General features: G+C 37.8%; 1 pseudogene; it reads right to left on the bottom strand.

Moving 5' to 3' along the window:
* Nucleotides 1–10686: 10686 nt before the first annotated feature.
* On the bottom strand, nt 10687–12653 carry LOC110592101 (annotated as a pseudogene).
* Between the last annotated feature and the right edge of the window lie 6645 nt (nt 12654–19298).

Below are 19298 nucleotides of genomic sequence, written 5' to 3'. Positions count from 1 at the left end.
TAACAAGGTATTAGTGAGATGTAATTTACATATAGTAGTAAAATGAACAAATCCTATGGGTATGGTTTTGTGAAATTTTTTACACATTGCTCTGGTTTGAATATGTCCCCCCAAATAATGTGTTAAAACCTAACCCCCAAGGTGATGGTATTGAGAGTGGGACCTTTGGGAGGTAATTAAGTCATAAGGGCAGGTTTATTATAAAAGAGACACAAAAGAGCTCCCTTGCCTCCTGCCATGTGAAGGCAAAGGAAGTATGCCATTTGGAAGAGGGCCATCACCATGTTGGCTCCCTGATCTCAGACTTCTAGCCTCCAGAACTGTGAGAAATAAATTTTCTTTGTTTATAATCTACCCAGTCTCTGATATTTTGTTATAGCAACCCGAATGGGCTAAGACATATATGTATAGCCCAGTGTGACCACCATCCAGATCAAAATATGGAACATTTCTATCACCCCCAAGACTTCTCTCCTATCTTCCAGCCAATACAACTTAACCAATCCTGGGGTAAACACTACTCTCACTTTTACCACTACAGATTGGTTTTACCTGATTTTGAAGATCATGTAAATGGAATCATACAGGATAGACTGCTTTTGCTCAAAATGATGCTTTTGAGATTCATCCAAGTTGCTGCATAGATGCTTCACCTGTTTTTATTGCTGCATAGTATTCCATTGCCTGGATCACAATTTGTTTACCTTTTCTTCTGGTTATTTGCAGTTTAAGCATATAATGAATGAAGCTGCTAAGAACATTTATGTACTCTTCTCTTTTTTGGATACATGTGATGATTTCTTTTGATGTAAACCTACAAATGTACTTTCTGGCTCTAGGGGTAGGTTTATGTTAATTTTGTTAGTTTTTCAAAGTGGTTGCACCATTTTATACTCCTGCCAGCAATGTATGAGAGTCCTGGTTACTTTATATCCTCATCAACACTTGGAATTGTCAAGCTGTTTAATTTTAGCCTTTCTGGTGTTTGTGTAGTGGTATTTCATTATGGGTTTTTTTTTTTTTTAAGATTTTATTCACTTGAGAGAGAGAATGAGAGAGAGAGAGAGAGAGAGAACATGAGAGGGGCGAGGGTCAGAGGGAGAAGCAGACTCCCTGCCAAGCAGGGAGCCCGACGCGGGACCCGATCCCGGGACTCCAGGACCATGACCTGAGCTGAAGGCAGTCACCCAACCAACTGAGCCACGCAGGCGCCCTCATTATGGGTTTTAATATGCATTTTCCTGATGACTAATGATGAGCTCATTTTCACATGTTCATTAATCACTTAGACATATTTTATGAAGTGCTTATTCAAGTCTTTTGTTCATATTTCATGTTTTTGTTAAAGCCACATCCCATTTCCAAAATCTGTATTAGTTAATCTATTGCCATGTGACAAATTATACATTGACAGCTAAAAGCAACAAACCTTTATTATCTCACAAAATCTTGGGGGATCAGGAACCTGAGAGCAGCATGGTTGGGTTCTGGCTCAGAGACTCGGATTGCAGTTGAGCTGTTGGCCAGGGTTTTAGTCATACAAGGCTCAACTGGGGCCAGAGACTGCATGTCTAAGCTCACTCACATGTGCTTCATTGTGAGGAAATGTATGATTTCTATTAGGCTGGTGAAATGTTGAAAAGATTAAAGACCTTCTACCACTCTCACTGACCTCTTGGTGTCCTGGATCTCAGATTGAAAGAACTCATCTAAAGGAATAGATGGTGGCAAAGAGAGACCCAAGGTCCCTCAACTAGTGGACAAGGACAGGGCAAGGAAGAGATGTTAGAAACCTAAAAATATTCAGCCCCAAAGAAATCTAACTGTTTGAAATGGCTCACTTTCATTAAGCTCCCACTATCTCACTAGGAATTTGAAAGAATAAATCATGGCAGAGTGTTTTTAGTCTTCCATAAATGGTCATTTGATCCAGCAACCTCATCTGTGGAAATCTACGCCAAGATTAGAATCCACTAATTGGAAAAATCTACTCTTTGAAGGTTACTTATTAGAAACCTAAATTGTAGAATTGTTTAAATACATATTTCCTCAAAAGAATACCAGGAAATTATTGAAAGTGGTTATTGTGAGTGCTTAACATATAATATTATAGGAAATGCTTAGGGCATATATTAGGTGGAAAACTAGATGAAAATGAACTAGATGATCCAATGAAAATTATTGCAATGTGATGTCATTTATGTATGCACATAGGAAAAAATTGGGAAGGAAGAAAAAAGTATAATATCTGTATTAGAAATGATAGGGTAATGGGTAGATTCTCTCCCTACTTCCCAAATTTCCTATGTATTTTTATAACTTAAAACATCTAAAATTACCAATTGCCATCAGACATGAAATTTGATAAAAATAGAAGTTAAATATAAATTGTCTAAATTTTTTACTAGTTCATTTATTTTCCTCAGCTTTTTAGTTTGAAAAGTTGTAAAAGTAGAACAATAAATGCTTCCATATCTTTAACCTAGATTCACCAGCTATTACCACATTTGTTTCATTTCTCCATGTATAATACACACACATATTTTTTTTCTGAACTTTTGAAAGTAAGTGACAGGCATTTTGAAACCATGGTCTTAAATACTACAGCATATATCTTCTAAGAAAAAGGACATTCTTCTATCTTCTTCTACAATTATCACACTCAAGAAACTTAACATTGATACAACTGTATTATCTAATATAAGGTTTATGTTTAAATTTCTCCAACAGACCAAAAAAACTCGTTTATGTCTTTGTTCTGCTTTATCCGAGATTCAAAGATCACATGTTGCATTTAGCTGTTATACCTTTTTAGTCTCTTTTGATCTAAAACAACCTCTTTTTTTATTTTTATTTTTTGTAAAAGATTTTATTTATTTATTTGACAGAGAGAGACACAGCGAGAGAGGGAACACAAGCAGGGGGAGTGGGAGAGGGAGAAGCAGGCTTCCTGCTGATCAGGGAGCCTGATGCAATGTGGGACTTGATCCCAGGACCCTGGGATCATGACCTGAGCCAAAGGCAGACGCTTAATGACTGAGCCACCCAGGCGCCCCCTAAAGCAACCTCTTAACAGTGTTTGTTTTTTTTTTTTTCCAATTCCTTCATGACACTGACATTTTAAAAAGACTCTGGGCCAGTTATTTTGCAGAATATCCTTCAATTTAGATGTGTCTGGCTGTTTCCTCATGATTAGAAATTACCTGAATTTCTTGGCTAACATCAATCTTATTTTGTGTTGAAAGATATTACTCTTTCCCATGTTGCCAATATTTTCATATCTTATGAAAATGGAAGATATTTAATGTGTTTTTTTAACAGATTAAGCTAATATTTTTGGGAGGTGCAGTATTAGTTGGACTCAGATACACATTTCTGAAATTTATCATTTTGTCATCTAGAAAATAGTAACTAAGAACATACAGCTTAAGAAATCCAAGCACTTGAGAGCCCCTGTAAGTAATTTCTAATTCCCACAGCAGAAATTAGGAATCTGTCTGCTTTTTAACCACTTACAACCTGACTAAGGAATGTTTCCTATTCTTTGTTTCCTTGTATTTTAGGCCAGTCTATAAGCCAGACCGGGAGTCGCTTGGTCATAGAATTAAAGATACTGGGTTGCAATTCTAGAAAATAAAACCATTTACTGAGGCACTACTCAGCTGGGGGCAGTCTGTGTGCCTTCAAAATTGTCTTACTAGAAATTTTGAGTTCTGAAAATACCTGATTTTTGAACTAAACAAGCAGAATCTAGGCAGAGGGAAGTCTAAATTTCATGTATAACTTTGCCTGTCAAGGCTGCCAATAAATCGCACAATTCACATAAGTAAAAGCTATGGCAACGATGTTGCCTGAATGGTAAGTGCCTCTTACTTGAGACTTAAAAATCTGGGTTATATTTCTAGGAACAGCCTACTGAATGCATCCATGGACATTGGCTTAACCCCAGTGATGATGAAGTTTTTTAACCCAGGCCATCACTCTTACCTCACTTGCCCATGACAGCTATTGCCACTTAATCACAGTGTTATTCTCTATTAGCCTGGACACTGCCTCAGAAAATTTTCCAACACAGCATTATAGGCAACCACTGATAATAATTTGGAGTCAATATATCACTTAAGATTTTTATAACACTGAATAGAAATAAGAGTATTTTTCTAAATCTCATCTAGGTTTTAGCTTTCACCTTCACCTGCACATAAATGGTAAGGACCTAGAACAATGCTTCTTATGAATGACCTATAGATAACTGGTAGACCTGGTTAAAAAAAAAACACCTCATAATCAGAGCATGTTGACCAGGTAATTGGACAAGGGGTGGAAAGGAGGATCTGTTAGGGTTAGCTATTTGCTGTGATAAATTGACCTCAATCTATATAATAGCTGAAACAAAATAGAAGTTCATTTCTTGCTTATGAAATAACCCAGTTGGTTCCAGATTGTGGGAATGGAAGGATGTGAGCTCCATTCTACACAGTCATTAGGGATCTAGGCTGATGGAGCCTCTGCCATCTAAAACACCTGACTTCCCAGATCACTGTGGGCATTTGCATCTAGCTGGTATAGGGGAAAGAGCATGGAGGAGCTTTGATTAGTCAAGCCTGAAAGTGGCTTACAGCAATTATGCAATGTTCTATTTTCTAAAACATAGTTACATGGCTGTACTTAACTAAGTTGGATAGGACAGTAGCTCACGACAGGGCAAATTCTTTCCAATGGCACTGTACTATAGAAGAGAGCATAAATATTTGGTGGTCAGCTAGCCATCTCTGCCCACAAAGGGGAACTTTTCCTTGAAACTCCGTGGCTTTTTATAGGACAGGGGAATGGTGATAGCACTAGAGTACACCCAGTAGTATGCCAGGCATAATTTTTGTCTGAGCCTTTTCATATTCCCAGCCCATATGGCTCAGCCAAATATGAAGATGAAAACCTATGTGAATATAGTGACTTTATTCATAACTACCAAAAGCTGGAAACAGCCCATTGTCTTTCAATTTGTGAATGGATAAACAAAATGTAGCATATTCATACAATGGAATGTATGCTCAGCAGTAAAAGAAAAAAACTGATATACCCAGAAAATTGGATAAATATCAAATGCATTGTGCTAAGTAAAAGGAGAAAAGCTAGAAGCGCTGTATACTGTATGATTCCATTTATAGGACATTCTGGAAAAGACCAAAGTATAAAGACAGAAAACAAATCAGAGGGTGTTAGGGCTGGGGGTATGTGGAGGTTTTGACTACAAAAGAAATTGTTTGAGTGATAGACTCATTCTATATCTCAAATGTAGGTGTAGTTGTACAACTTTAGGCTTTAATCCAAATTCATAGAACTGTACACTAAAAAACATCAAACTGTTAAACTAAAAAACAATAAGCAACTGCATAAAAAGATACAATAAATGAGACAGGGACTCTGTTTTAAAATTTTTTTTCAATCCTCTAGTATACTCTCTTGAAAAAATACCAGGTGTTGCTGGCTCAATGTTACCCATAAGTGTGCAACCCAGCCAGACAGCAGCCATCTCAAGACCCTACTCGAGCTTGAAGATCCACTTCCAAACTCACTCACAGGGGCACAGTATTAGTTCAGCAATGCACGGGCCCCTCGCAACAGAGCTTCCCCTAGATTGAGTGATGAGAGAGAGCTCGAGCAGTGTCTTTTATAACATAGTCTCAGAAATAACATACCATCATTTTTGCCATATTCTATTGACCAAGCCTGGTACAAGGTAGGAAGGAACTCCACAAGTTGTGAATATCAGGAGGTAGGTATTATTGATGCCATCTTGGAGGCTGGCTATCATAGCCAGCCTTTTATATATAAATACAAGTATGCTAACCCATATTCAGGTTGTAATTTTATTGAATTGTAACAGATTATTTCATAGAACTTAGAGGAACAGAAAACATTGATAAAGTGTTGTTCCAACTAAGGAGAAACTTGTCCTTAGCAACACGAAAAAATCAGTTTAGTTATCTAGACTCAGAATCAGAGTTTATTCGATGTCTTTTTACCTCTGTATTTTAGATTTATTCAGCTGCTGAATGTGAATAAAGACCCATTTAACATTATCACAGGTATAAGTAAATCTGAAAAACACACTCTTTGAACTCATCCATATATATATTAATTCTAGGAATAAGAAAATAGTTTATTAAATTAGAAGATTAGGCCAACCTAATCAGATAGTTTAATAATAAGTGTATATTTTAGCCACACATGCAGAAATAGTGTAGACTGACAAAAATGAAGGTGAATGTGTAGGCCAAGTAGACATTTTAAAAAATCAAAGCCCTATTTCCAACATAGTTCCACCGTCTTTTATCAATGAGCATGCAATCTACACAACTACATTTCTTAAATCTCAAGGACAGGTTTTCAATTTTATTCATTTTTTCTACAGAATTGACTTCTTTCAAAAAAAAATTATAAATGCTTTATAAATTTGTGGCAATTTTAAAATAGAGGCTAAAATCATTGAAGTATAATGAAATGTCTTCTAGCACCTTAACAATTATTAATCACAATTATGATACTCTAGATTGTAATATATACATTTATTAAATGCTTTAGAAAAATAGCATGATAGTTTTATTTATTTCATCTCTAGATCACTAAAAAGAGCTCATATTTAACCATTGAAGTCCAGTCCTTCAAAGCTTCTTAAAACAGGTACATTTTTGAGCTGATTATGATCTTGTCTGGATGTTTCTGTTACATTCTGGTTTTTTTCCTTCCTTATGGAAATAAACTTTCACTCAAAGATGGAAAGGTATTAAAAGCACGGAATAGTCTTCCACCATGTTTTGTTTGCCCTGTGTCCTACCGTACTTCTTCAGTATCCAGTCCGAAAGGTTGTGGTTCCATGAAGAAGGCTATTGTCACATAACTTTTCAAGCTTTTGTGAAGGTCTTTCACAGAACAGCCCAGCCAGGCTTTGTGTCCCTGGGCTTTCTAAAAAGTTTAGATAAAATACACTGTGGGTCTCAGAGGTCTCTATAGTGCTCTTCAAATTGGGGTTGATATGGCAGCTGTGCGGATTTAAAGAGGACTCATTTTCAGGTCCTCAAATTCCATATCATGCATGCTTAAATCTGATCTGCCTGAAAACACGTGCTTGATCAAGGCGCTGTGCCCAGTCTCTTTCCCAGCTTCTCATTCCCAGTCACTTTTTTTAAAATTTTATTTTATTGTGTTATGTTAGTCACCATACAATACATCATTAGTTTTTGATGGCAGCAATGTCCGCAATAGCCAAACTGTGAAAAGAGCCGAGATGCCCTTCAACAGATGAATGGATACAGAAGATGTGGTCCATATATACAATGGAATATTACTCAGCCATCAGAAAGGATGAATACCCAGCTTTTACATCAACATAGATGGAACTGGGGGAGATTATGCTAAGTGAAGTAAGTCAAGCAGAGAAAGTCAATTATCATATGGTTTCACTTATTCGTGGAACATAAGGAATAGCATGGAGGATATTAGGAGAAGGAAGGGAAAAATTCCCAGTCACTTTTACCCTACTTCATAAAATAAAGGCAAATCCCTCACTCATTTGGAATCCCCAGGGTACAAGTGTCTCCAGCGAAGCCACCTTGATCAAAGTAGTGGTCTGTGTCTCAGCTGCATAATTTTAGGAAAGAGGAGATAAAAATTCACCCAAGTATCTCTGCTGATCAATATTACATTTTCAAGCATTAGAGACATGTATTGCAACTTGGTATTTTATATTTTCTTATACACTCATTAGGACTCATAAAAGAAAATTTGTAATTATTTCATAAAGATAATTAGTTAAGGAAAATCTATATTCATTTTTTACTTGGATGCATTTAATTTCCTGCTTGTTCTCATTGGTCAACCACTTTCTACCAGTTTATTTTATCCTGTGATGTATTTCTCAGATGTAGGTTAGCTTAACAAGAATGGTTTGTGGATTCTATGGTAAACAGTCATTAATACATCTTTTGAAAGCCCTATGTGTAAAAATAGCTAATAACTTATTTTTGCTGTCAATTCCACAGAATCCAGTCACATTCTAGCAATAAGTAATATATATCTTTTGATATATGCACTAATTAAAAAAGGAAAAAGGAGATCCACATCATTAAGAGTTACAATTCTAGTAACATTTCACTTATTATGTTTAATAATTATTAAATTTAACAATGCATTATGTTATATTCAATTGTATCTAATAACTGTGATAACTTAAATCCAGAAGAAAATTTAACACTCAGCTTTATCAATATAGGAAGCATATATTTTAATTTCAACATACACGTATTTTTTGTGCAGAAAAGTATAATGATTAAACTTTATAAACTTTCAAATATAAAGAACAAAATTCTGTGGGTAAAGTAAAATAGAAATTCAAGGAGAAAGGAACAAAGTAAAATTTCCTACTAATGTTAGGAAAGATACTGCTCATGGTTTTTTTTTATATTGAAATAAAATTGACATGTAACATTAGTTTCAGGTGTACAACATAATGCTTTGATATATGTATATATTACAAAATGATCACCACAATAAATCCAGTTAACATCTGTCACTGCACATCATTATAATTTTTTTCTTCTGATGAGCACTTTTAAGATCTACTCTCTTAGCAACTTTTGTACAATATAATCTTATTAATATATAGTTGTCAAGCTGTACATTACATTCCTATGACGTATTTTAAAACTAGAAATTTGTCCCTTTTGACCACTTTCACTCATTTTGCCACTGCCCCTACTCCGCTATCCCCTATCCCCTTCCTCCCGCCCTGGCAACCAACCTGTGTTCTGTATTTGTGAGATCATACAGTATTTGTTTTTCTCTGATTTAGTTTGCTTAGCATAATGCACTCAAGATCCATCCATGTTATCACAAATGACATGTTCATATATTTTTAAAAGTAATACAGTGCATGTAAAATTGCTCTCATATTGTATGCATCAAAGAGTGATGGAATAGGTTTTTGTTAAAATATCAATATTTACAATATGATTACATCCTTTGCTACTATTTAAATTTATGACAAAAAAATTTCAGATGTTAACATAAAAATGTGTGAGAAATCACATCATTTTTCAAAACTAAGGAGTATGCAAAGAAAAAGGGAGGGAAGAAGAAAGAAAAAAGAGAAAGAAAGAGAAGAAAGAAATAAAGGAGGGAAGGAAGAAGGAAGGAATGGAGGGAAGGAAAGAGAGAGAAAATCGCTACTCTAATGAAGTGAAATAAATCAGTGGCTCCAGTATTCTGTTACCAGATCTATTGTAAAATCAGGCATTTCTTTTCATTTCTCCATTTGTCTTCATTTCCCCCAATATAAAATGGGCATGATAATAACTTTCCTTGTGGTCAGAGATGTGAGTGGAATTCTTACAAGAACAAAAAACCTAGGGAATACTAAACCACATTTTATGCTAAGTTACATGTAAGCTACCAACAACAACAAAATATGAGATAGGCAGATGAAGAATTTTAAAATTTCATATTTCTAAATCTTCTATAACCTCTGTCCCTCCTTTTGAGCCAAGAGTTCTTAACAGAATTCTAGATGTTTATAGATACATAGATTGCCTGGACCTCAAGTCCTGTTCTCATTACCAAGTGGTACTAACTACAGTTTCTTCTCTAAGGAAATGAAATATATTATTTTATTTGTGCATTTAACAAAAAGAGTGTTCATCATTTCCTGTGGACCTAGCTTGTGCTGAATCACTAAGCAGAGAAGTGGTATCACCTTATGTGGGAGTGTAAACTGTGGAGAGTGGGGTGTAGGTACAACTGGGGGTAAAAGAGATTAATGCAGTATCTTGGAACTCAGAGTCTGGAAGTGGATCTGGGAGTTCTGGAAAGAAACTGAAAGGTTACACATTCTTAATCTCAGTCACAACAGATATCTTTAAGTAGCTCTTAATATTACACATTTCTGGGAGTACTTGTCCAAGCTGTGAGGACAATTACAGAGAATGAATGAGAGAAGAAAATGTCAGTCGAAATTTGGCATAAGTCAAAGGTTCAGTCTAGGCTTAAAGGTGATTATCTCTGAGCTTACCTTTACAACACAGGAAAAATTTTTAGTTATGCAGTAGAAGTAAAAGTAAAAATAGTTGAATGAAATAACTTTCAACATCTCTTCCAACAATAGGCTTTATCAGAAGGTTACACTCCAAGCCCAGAATTAAATTAAGAGAATTTAGTTATGTAATTGTGATTTTTTAATGGCGTCAGTCTTCTCCACAATTTGGATATAACAACTAATCCAACAAAGGATTAGAATATCCTTGCTTCTGATGGGAAAGCTTTGCATCCCTCAAGGGTGGCAGTGAAGGATAGGGCAGGGAAGAATAAAAGGTTGAGAACCACCTGCACAGTGTAGTTTGAGTTTTTGGACAACGTCACTAATTTTTGGCACCTCCAGCAGAGGGCAGGCAGGTATAGGGAAAAGAGAGGAAACACGTTCTCAATTTCATTTACAGGCAGTCCTTACTTTGCACAATAGTGAGGCACCATAAAGATGGCCATGCAAGCTGGAACTGCAAAGCAATCTTTTTTTTTTTTTCCATTTAGCTTGTTTTAATGTTTCTTCACAAATGGTGAAAAATACTGAAGTAGAGATAAGGAGTAATAATAACATTATAAATATGGAATTATAAATCTAAAACATTTTCTGGCTCAAAAAATAAATCTGGTAGTCAATGCACCTCTGCAGGTCTCTGCGTCTCTAAGTTCCTGACAGTGCTCGCCTTTATCCATTTTTCCAGGTCCTCCATGTCCACCTCTTCTTCCTCCCAACTGTTCCATCAAAGGTCCAGGAGGTCTACTAAGGCCACCTCATCTTCCTCCACCAAAGCCACCTTGGTCCATGCCCCAGCCACCATGGAAGCCAGCTCTGTCTCTACCAGGACCCCCGTGGCCCACAGGCCACCTCTTCCTCCCCACGTGGCACCAGGGCCGCCTCTGCCACAGTCACCCCGTGGGGGGGTGGAAAGGATGGTGGAAGGAAGCCTTCAGGCTTCAGGGCCTTACACCTGTTGCATTCTGCTTTCCAGGCAAAGTTCTGGTTTCTACACTCTGGACTGGGGCACTGCCAGTCTCCAGCTAGACATTTCCTCCTTCTCCAGATGGGTTCTCTCAGGAACCCAAGGGCCCTCTTGCAGGAAAGCCAGCTCTGTCTTCTCCACAGCCTCCCATGTGACTATGGGGCCCCCAGAACCTCCTGGGCCCCCTGGACCTCCACAAAGTGGTGGTGGCATCCCTCTGCCCTCACAGGGAGGCATACCACCCTGCATGCCATTCATCAGAGGCTTCTTCCGAGCAAGAGAAACCTTAAATTTGCTCCCTTGAAAATCTTTCCCATCAAACCACTCCATGGCAGCCTTGGCAGTTGGTGGGTCTTCGTAGGACACCATAGCATCACCTTTGGGCTTTCCTGTTTTCTTGTGCAAGTAGATATGGATCATGGGTTGTCCGGTTCTCTTGTTCATCTTAACAACTCCACACTGCTTAAAGAAGTCTGCCAGATCATCAGGTCACATTGTCATTTAAGCCTTGCACATAAATTGCACTATTGTCAGAGTCTTCATTTCGATCTACCGGTGGGCCTAGATCAAGATCTGGTCCTTCATCCATGGGTCCACCAGGCTTATTGAAGCTACCTCACTCTCCAGCACCGATTCCACTGCATCCTTTTCCCTGTTCACCTCTGCTCATGCCTCCACCGATCAAATCCCCCTCTTCCCCTGCCCCACATTATCAGGGCCACTGATGCTCCCGTTCTCTCCTGGTCTGGAAAATCCTCCAGAGTCCTGCCCATAAATATCCATGCTACTTGGGGTAGTCCTGTTGGAATGAACTCTGCTGCCTGTAGCTGCTGCTCTGTTGGCTATATGGACTTGGAGCCTGGCTGTAGGATTCAGTTTGGGGGTGAGGGAGAGGGCTGGAGGGCCGTAACTAGTGGGCAGCTGCTGCCCATAGCTGCTTTGTTGACCATAGCTCCTCAGCTGCCCATACGAGTTCTGCTGAGAGTAACTGTTCTGATCATAACTAGTTGGTTGGCAATATAGAGGAATAGGTGGTAGGAGGATAAGATGGTGGTGCCTCGACTAGCTGCATGGGTAGCCCCCAAGTACCTGGGAATAACTGTAGTTACTCTGTCCATATCCTAGGCTGGGCTGGTTGTAAACCCCTGTGCTAGATTGAGGTTGACTAGTCTCAGCGGGTTTGTTACCATCCTGCAGTCTTGCGGGTGCGGTGGCTGCCAGCTGGCTAAGCAGGCCAAGTGCTATATGCAGACTGAGCTGCATAGGAGGCTGGGTGGTAGTGACTGTAGCAGTGGTGGCATCATAAGCACCAGTGCCGTGCCCCTGGACAGCCTGACTATACATCTGGCGGGGGGGCAGTTGGAGTAGTATAACCAGAGGGAGTCTGTCCATAAGAAGATGCAAGGTGGTCTGCCCACAGGTCTCAGTGGTCTGAGCCTGGGTATGGCTAACATCAGTGGGCTGTCCATAGGTTCCATCACTTTGCTGCCCATATGCCTGGGTGGTCTGTGCATATCCTTGAGTGGGCTGGGCGGTGTATGCACTGTAACCCTGCTGGGCTGCCACTTGGCTGTAGGTACTGTAATCCGTGGACGCCATTTTTATTCCTTCCTTCTTGTTCTCTAAACGTCCATCTCTCTCTGGCTTTCCCTCTAGGTGCCGCACTCTGCAAAGCAATCTTAAAGCTGGTGGGAAAATTATGATTGTTCTATGACCTTTAAAATTGTGTCAAAACATTAAAACTCTTACTGTTATATATAAACATACGGGGAAATGAAATAATAGTAAAATTAGTATCTATATAGCACATTATAATTTCAAACATTAGAAACATTGAGTTAAAGTGTTTTATTATCAGGAATATTTTGAACAGTGCTTGCCTTACTGTTGTAGAACTTACAGTAGGAAACAAGCATCTTTTCTGTGTCTTGGCTAATTTCTAAATTTGGGACAGTTTCTAATATGTTATCCCTTGCACTCTCAATGTCAATATCTTCAAGAGTTCCTTTAACAGTTGCTCTTGGGGACTCATGTGCTCTGAAAGAATACATCACACACTGTTCCAACAACTAGCCTCACCTCAGGTACCAAACCAATGACCCCAGATATGTGTGAGTTTACAAATATCCACCAATCCCTACCCAGACCCCCTGTTAACTTCTATCTAAACCGCCCCATGACTAACTTCTCTGCAGCTGACCTTGTGCAACCCAATTACTCAAGCCTTTAAGGAACTCATTTGACTGAACTCATTTGGACAGTTGCCCAATGAGTTTCTATCAAACTCTGCTTTAAAATTTTTTTAAATCAAAATATATTATCAGTTTTCTAGCAAGGAAATTTTTTATAGGGACTTTGATGCACAAATATGGGTAGAAACCTCAGAAGAAATGGCTGGCATACCAGAAAATGCTTGTGTCTGGGGAACAGAAATTAGGGGTTGAGGGAGGATGGAACAAATGACTGGGATTATTTTTGTTATAAGCCATAACTTTTAAAACTATGTGCATCTGTTACATTGCTACAAATAAAAATTCAGTTAAAAAGGAAAATTCTTTAAAAGTACATTTATTTCCTCTGAAATAGAGCAACAATATTCAGTTAAATTTGGCATATGTTTCTGGAACATCTATTACATGCCCAGTGCTGTGCTAGGCCACAGGAAAACAAACCTGACCTGCCTGCAAACAGGTCACAGTCACCTGAATTCCTCCCATAGAATCTGCATGGTCTTGTGGAATGAGAATCCAGTGCATTCTTTTAACTTTCACAATCAGAGTATTAAAAATTTCAGACAAGATCTATATTGAAATCAGGTATCTTAGGAAAAATATGAAAGATCCCATTGTCTATTTGCAGGAATTGAGAGTTATTCCCAAGCCCACATTTATTCATAGCTCAGATTCACTGAGAAGCTCTGATTTTACTCAGTTGAGGTCTCCTGATAAGTACTCTCTTGATAGTAAGTTTTCCATGCCATTTATTAAGTCCTTGGTACGCTCATATCTTGCAAATTTTTATTCTCTCATAGAAAATGGTACATTTATCTTGCCATAAGAAATTGCATAATTAAGTTTCTAGCCACCCAATTGCAGCAACCAGAAATGAAAGATTTGTAATTACGGCTACTATAATTCTTTATTGTTTATTGAATACCAATAAGTTCCAGGGATATGAGACATATACTAATGTATAATAGCTTTGGAGTATTTTTAATGTTCCTAAAATATTAAGGGATGCATTCCTTATTTAAAAGGCAAAATCTCTAGAGAAGGTTTTGAGTCAAGGCATTCTTTTAAAATCTGTCCCAGAATTGCATCTCTTTTTAGCACCAGCTCCTCCAATTACAGCAATTCTCACCCTGGTCACATATTAGAATCCCCTGGGAGCTGCTAAGAGGGAAAAAAAGAGAGAGACAAACAAACAAACAAAAAACAGTCCCTAGGGCCCACCCCTAAGAAATTCTGATTTCCTGGGTAATCTGAGAGGAGGCTGGTCACGTGTGACATCTAATATGTCCAGGGTGGGGGCAAGGGTGGCAGAGAGGCAAACTATAAAACAGACCCTTAACTATAGAGAACAAACTGAGGGCTGCTGGAGAGGAGGGGGCAGGGGGATGGGTTAAATGGGTAATGGGTATTAAGGAGGGTACTTGTGATGAGCACTGGGTGTTATATGTAAGTGATGAATCACTGAATTCTACTCCTGAAACTAATTATACTGTATGTTAACTACCTGGAATTTAAATAAAAACTTGAAACAAAAAAAAATAAATAAAAATAAATATAGTAAAGGGGGAAAAATGTCCACAGATGGTTTTAATGTGCAGTCAGGTTTGAGAACCATCACCTAAAACAGTGGATGGTCCTTGCACTAGCAGCATCAGCATCACCTGGGAACTTGTTGCCTCTACAAATCCTCAGGCCTGCCCCACCCCAATGAATCCCAAATTCTGGGGGAGGAGCCCAGGAACCTGTATTTTAAGAAGCCCTCCAGGTGATTCTGAGGCTCACTGAAGTTCAAACGATTAGACTTAAAAGAATATTAAAAAAGGAATTGTCAGGAGAATGGCGTTAAGGAATCAGAGAGAATGGAACCAGATGGGCTCTCTTCCTGGGGTGTAGGAAGCTCTGTCATAGTCTGGATGCTGATGAAGATTCTTTTTATATAATAAGTTTTCCCAGGATTCATCATACTTTGGTGAAGTGAGTCACACTAGCAAACTAGATCAAACTTACCTTGTATATTTTTGTATGAAATGAGCCAGATTCTTTGGATAGAAAAGGAAGGAGAAGGGAAGTGATTAGAAGTCTGGTAAGCACAAAAATTTGGAGCTCTAAATGTTTGGTAGAACAAAGTGGGGGAGCACTGAGGCCCACCTTCATAAACAGAATGAAAAATTAAATTGGCTGATTTTAGAAAATAATTTCATCTAGCTCTCTAAAGGAGACCCTGATGACTTTTTTCCTTATCATAAAAGTTACACAGTAGATGGGGAGTCCCTTGAGGCAACTATAGGATCATTCATCTCATACCTGGACTATACTTCAGAATGAGCAAATGCTGAAATTTTGATCACTTTATAGGACTTCCAGTTTTCCAATGTGGAAATTCTGATAGTTGTCATGGTAAGTCCCTTTGGACAGTATTTTAAATTCTCTTTATTAGCAAGTAGCAAACAGTGAGATTCCACTGTGCAGATTTTACTAAAATAATAACTATGACAACCTTCAATATGAATGATACACAAGCAGTTCAGCTCCTGTTGAGTGGAGCCAGTACCTTGGAAATGGGGACGTTTCTTCCACCATGTGGTCTCAAGACAAAGATTACCTATATTTATTGAATGATTAAGGTGATACTAATTGTTTTTAAATGGATCCCCAATCTTGCGGAGAATCTATTTAATTGTTGTGGTTAATTAACATCTCAAACTATCTCAGAAGATTATTTTAATTAGCAGAGACATTTGGAGTTGAGTTTAGAATCTAAAGCATCAGTGCTCAGCATATTCTAAAGATAAAGAGGGCAGTCGCTCAGTCCAGCATGATTAATATGATGAGTGCTGAACTCAGTATAATCAAAATCCACAGAAGAAATACTCTTCTTGAAATGTTTCCTGGATTTCTACAGGAGAAAATAATGGCAGGAATCTGCCTGAATAGTTTGCCAGCAGTTTAAAACTAAATGCACTATTTAATCTTTACTTCTTCCTGTGGTGTTCTCTGACACCATACAGATAGGGCCAATCACAGATCTTGGGGGATTGGTCACAGAATTGTTTGTTGGCTTAATGATTTTGGCCTGGTGAGCTTTTCTAGTGAAGTTGACAAATGAAAGAACTAGATTTTCTTAGGGCAGAAAACAAGTAGCATTCACACAAAGAAGCCCTCTCTATTCAGGGTAATGTCATTAAAAGGATAAATTGGGAAATATGCTCTTAAACATCTTTTATAATAACTTGCCAATTATACAACCATAGAATAAATGGATTTATATTAATAATTAAATGTTTACTAAAGAAACTTAGAAAAATACTAATTGTGGTAGAGGTATCAAAATAAGTTAGAATATATAACTTGTGAATTTTTGGTTGATTAGAAGAAATGTCACTACTCTTCCTCTCCTTTATACATTATATGTAGTGTATAATACTCTAGAATAATTTTATGCATACAAAGGTTTTTAAATGTGATGAGTAAGTAGTCTTATGGAGGATATTGAGAAACTTCATAGAACTCCTTATGAAAGAGGTTGGTTGGAAAAATTTTAGCAATACAAAAAATAAAACAATAAAATTAAATTTACGCTCTATAGAAATTGGAGAAATGTTACAGGTAGATGGAGTGTATGAATGGGAAGAAAATAAGTCAATAGGATATTTTTAAATCCTCAATGATCCTACATGATCAGATGAAAGCATATTATGACTATTATGCACTTTCTTCAACAATCAACCTCTGAAGCAGATTGTTAGAACAACTAAACCAAAATGGACTACAGTCAAAGATACTCTATAGTAATGCCTTGTATTAACACTTTGTAAGTTGTTATGTGGAGTTCTGCATCACTAAATAATGAAAATTAGAAGATGGTAAAAATCTGTTTGGGAGTTGAACAATGTATTGTTATCTACTGGTGCATAACAAATTACCATAAGGCTAGTGGCCTAAAGCAAGACAATTTACTATCTCATAGTTTCTTGGATCAAGAGTCCAGGTACAGTTTAGCTGAGTCCTCTGTTCAGGGCCTCACAAGTGTGCATTCAAGGTGTCAGCCCAGTTTTGCTGTCATCTGGAGGCTCAACTGTGGAAGAATACTCTTCTAAGCTTACTAAGGTTATTGGCAGAATTCATGTTCTTGCAACTATAAGACTGAGGGTCCTAGCTTCTTATTGACTATCAGCTGACCTTAGCAACTAGAGACTGCCCAGAGTTCCTGCAAGCCACTGCAGTGCCTGGACATTGCCTGCAGTTCCTTGTCACCTGGACTTTCCCAAAATGGCTGCTTACTTCATTGAACCAGCAAGGAGAGTCTCTGGGTCAAATAGGTTATCAAGATGGAGTCATATTTATATAGTATAACATAATTATAGAAGTGGCATTCATCACTTCTGCCATATTCTGTTGGTTAGAAGCAAGTCCCAGGGGCTCCTGTGTGGCTCAGTCAGTTGAGTGTCTGACCTTTGATTTCAGCTCAGGTCATGATCTCAGGGTTCTGGGATCGAACCTGAGTTGGGCTCTGTGCTCTTTGGGAAGTCTGCTTGAGGATTTCTCGTCCTCTCCCACTTCCCCTGCCTAGGCTTGTGCTCTCACTCTCAAATAAATAAATAAATAAATCTTAAAAAAAAAAAAAAAAAGGAAACAAGTCTCAGATCCTGTCCACACTCAGAAAGAGGGGATTATACAAAAGTGTGAATAGCATGAAGCAGGATCATGGTTGGTGGTATGGTGGTGGTGGTGGGGAACCTTAGAGTTGATCCACTATGGGTAATTTATTTAACCTGAATGCATTTCATTTTCCCCATCTGTGAAGCAGAAATTATAATTTCTGGCCCATGGTCTGTTGTGTGCATTTATTTTTTTTTTAATTTTAATTCCAGTGTAATTAACATACAGTGTTATATTAATTTCAGGTGTACAAATAGTGATTCAACAATTCTATTTATTACTCAGTTCTCATCAAGGTAAGTGTACTCTTAATCCCCTTCACCTATTTCACTCATCCCCCCACCCCTCTTCCCTCTGGTAACCATCTGTTTATTCTCTATAGTTAAGACTCTGGTTTTGGTTTGTCTCTTTTTTCTCTCTGTTCATTTGTTTTGTTTCTCAAATTCCACATATGAGTGAAATAATATGGTGTTTTTCTTTCTCTGACTTATTTCACTTAGCACTAAACTGTCTAGCTCTATCCATGTTGTTGCAAATGGCAAGATTTCATTCTTTCTTATGGCTGAATAATATTCCATTATGTATATATACCACTTCTTTTTTGACAATTCATCCATCAGTGGACACTTAGGCTGCTTCCACAATTCGGCTGTTGTAAATAATACTACTATAAACATAGGGGTACATATATCACTTTGAATTAGTGTTTTTGTATTTTTTGGGTAAATACCCAGTAGTGTGATCACTGGATTGTAGGGTATTTTTAACTTTTTGAGGAACCTCCATACAGTTTTCTACAGTGGATACACCAGTTTGTATTCCTACCAATAGTGTACAAGGGTTTCTTTTTCTTCACACCCTTGCCAACACTTGTTTCCTCTGTTTTTGATTTTAGCTGTTCTAACAGGGCTGAAGTGATACCTCATTGTGGTTTTGATATGCATTTTCCTGATGATGAGTAATGTTGAGCATCTTTCATGTGTCTGTAGGCCATCTGTATGTTGTCTTTGGAAAAATGTCTGTTTATATCTTCTGCGCATTTTTAATTTGATTATTTGGTTTTTTGATGTTGAGTTGTAGAATTTCTTTATATATTTTAGATGCCATCCCTTTATCACATATGTCATTTGCAAATATCTTCCTCCATTCAGTAAGTTGTCTTTTAGTTTTGTTGGTTATTTCCTTTGCTGTGCATAAGTTTTTTATTTTTATGTAGTTCCAATAGTTTATTTTGTTTATGTTTCCCTTGCCTCGGGAGGCATATCCAGAAAATTGTTTCTATGGCTGATGTCAGAGATATTACTGCCTGTGCTGTCGTCTAGGATTTTTATGGTTCCAGGTCTCACATTTAGAT

This window comes from Neomonachus schauinslandi, chromosome 3 (assembly GCF_002201575.2).
Source record: "Neomonachus schauinslandi chromosome 3, ASM220157v2, whole genome shotgun sequence".
Taxonomy (NCBI): Eukaryota; Metazoa; Chordata; class Mammalia; order Carnivora; family Phocidae; genus Neomonachus; species Neomonachus schauinslandi.
This window is presented reverse-complemented; position numbering and strand designations above follow the sequence as displayed.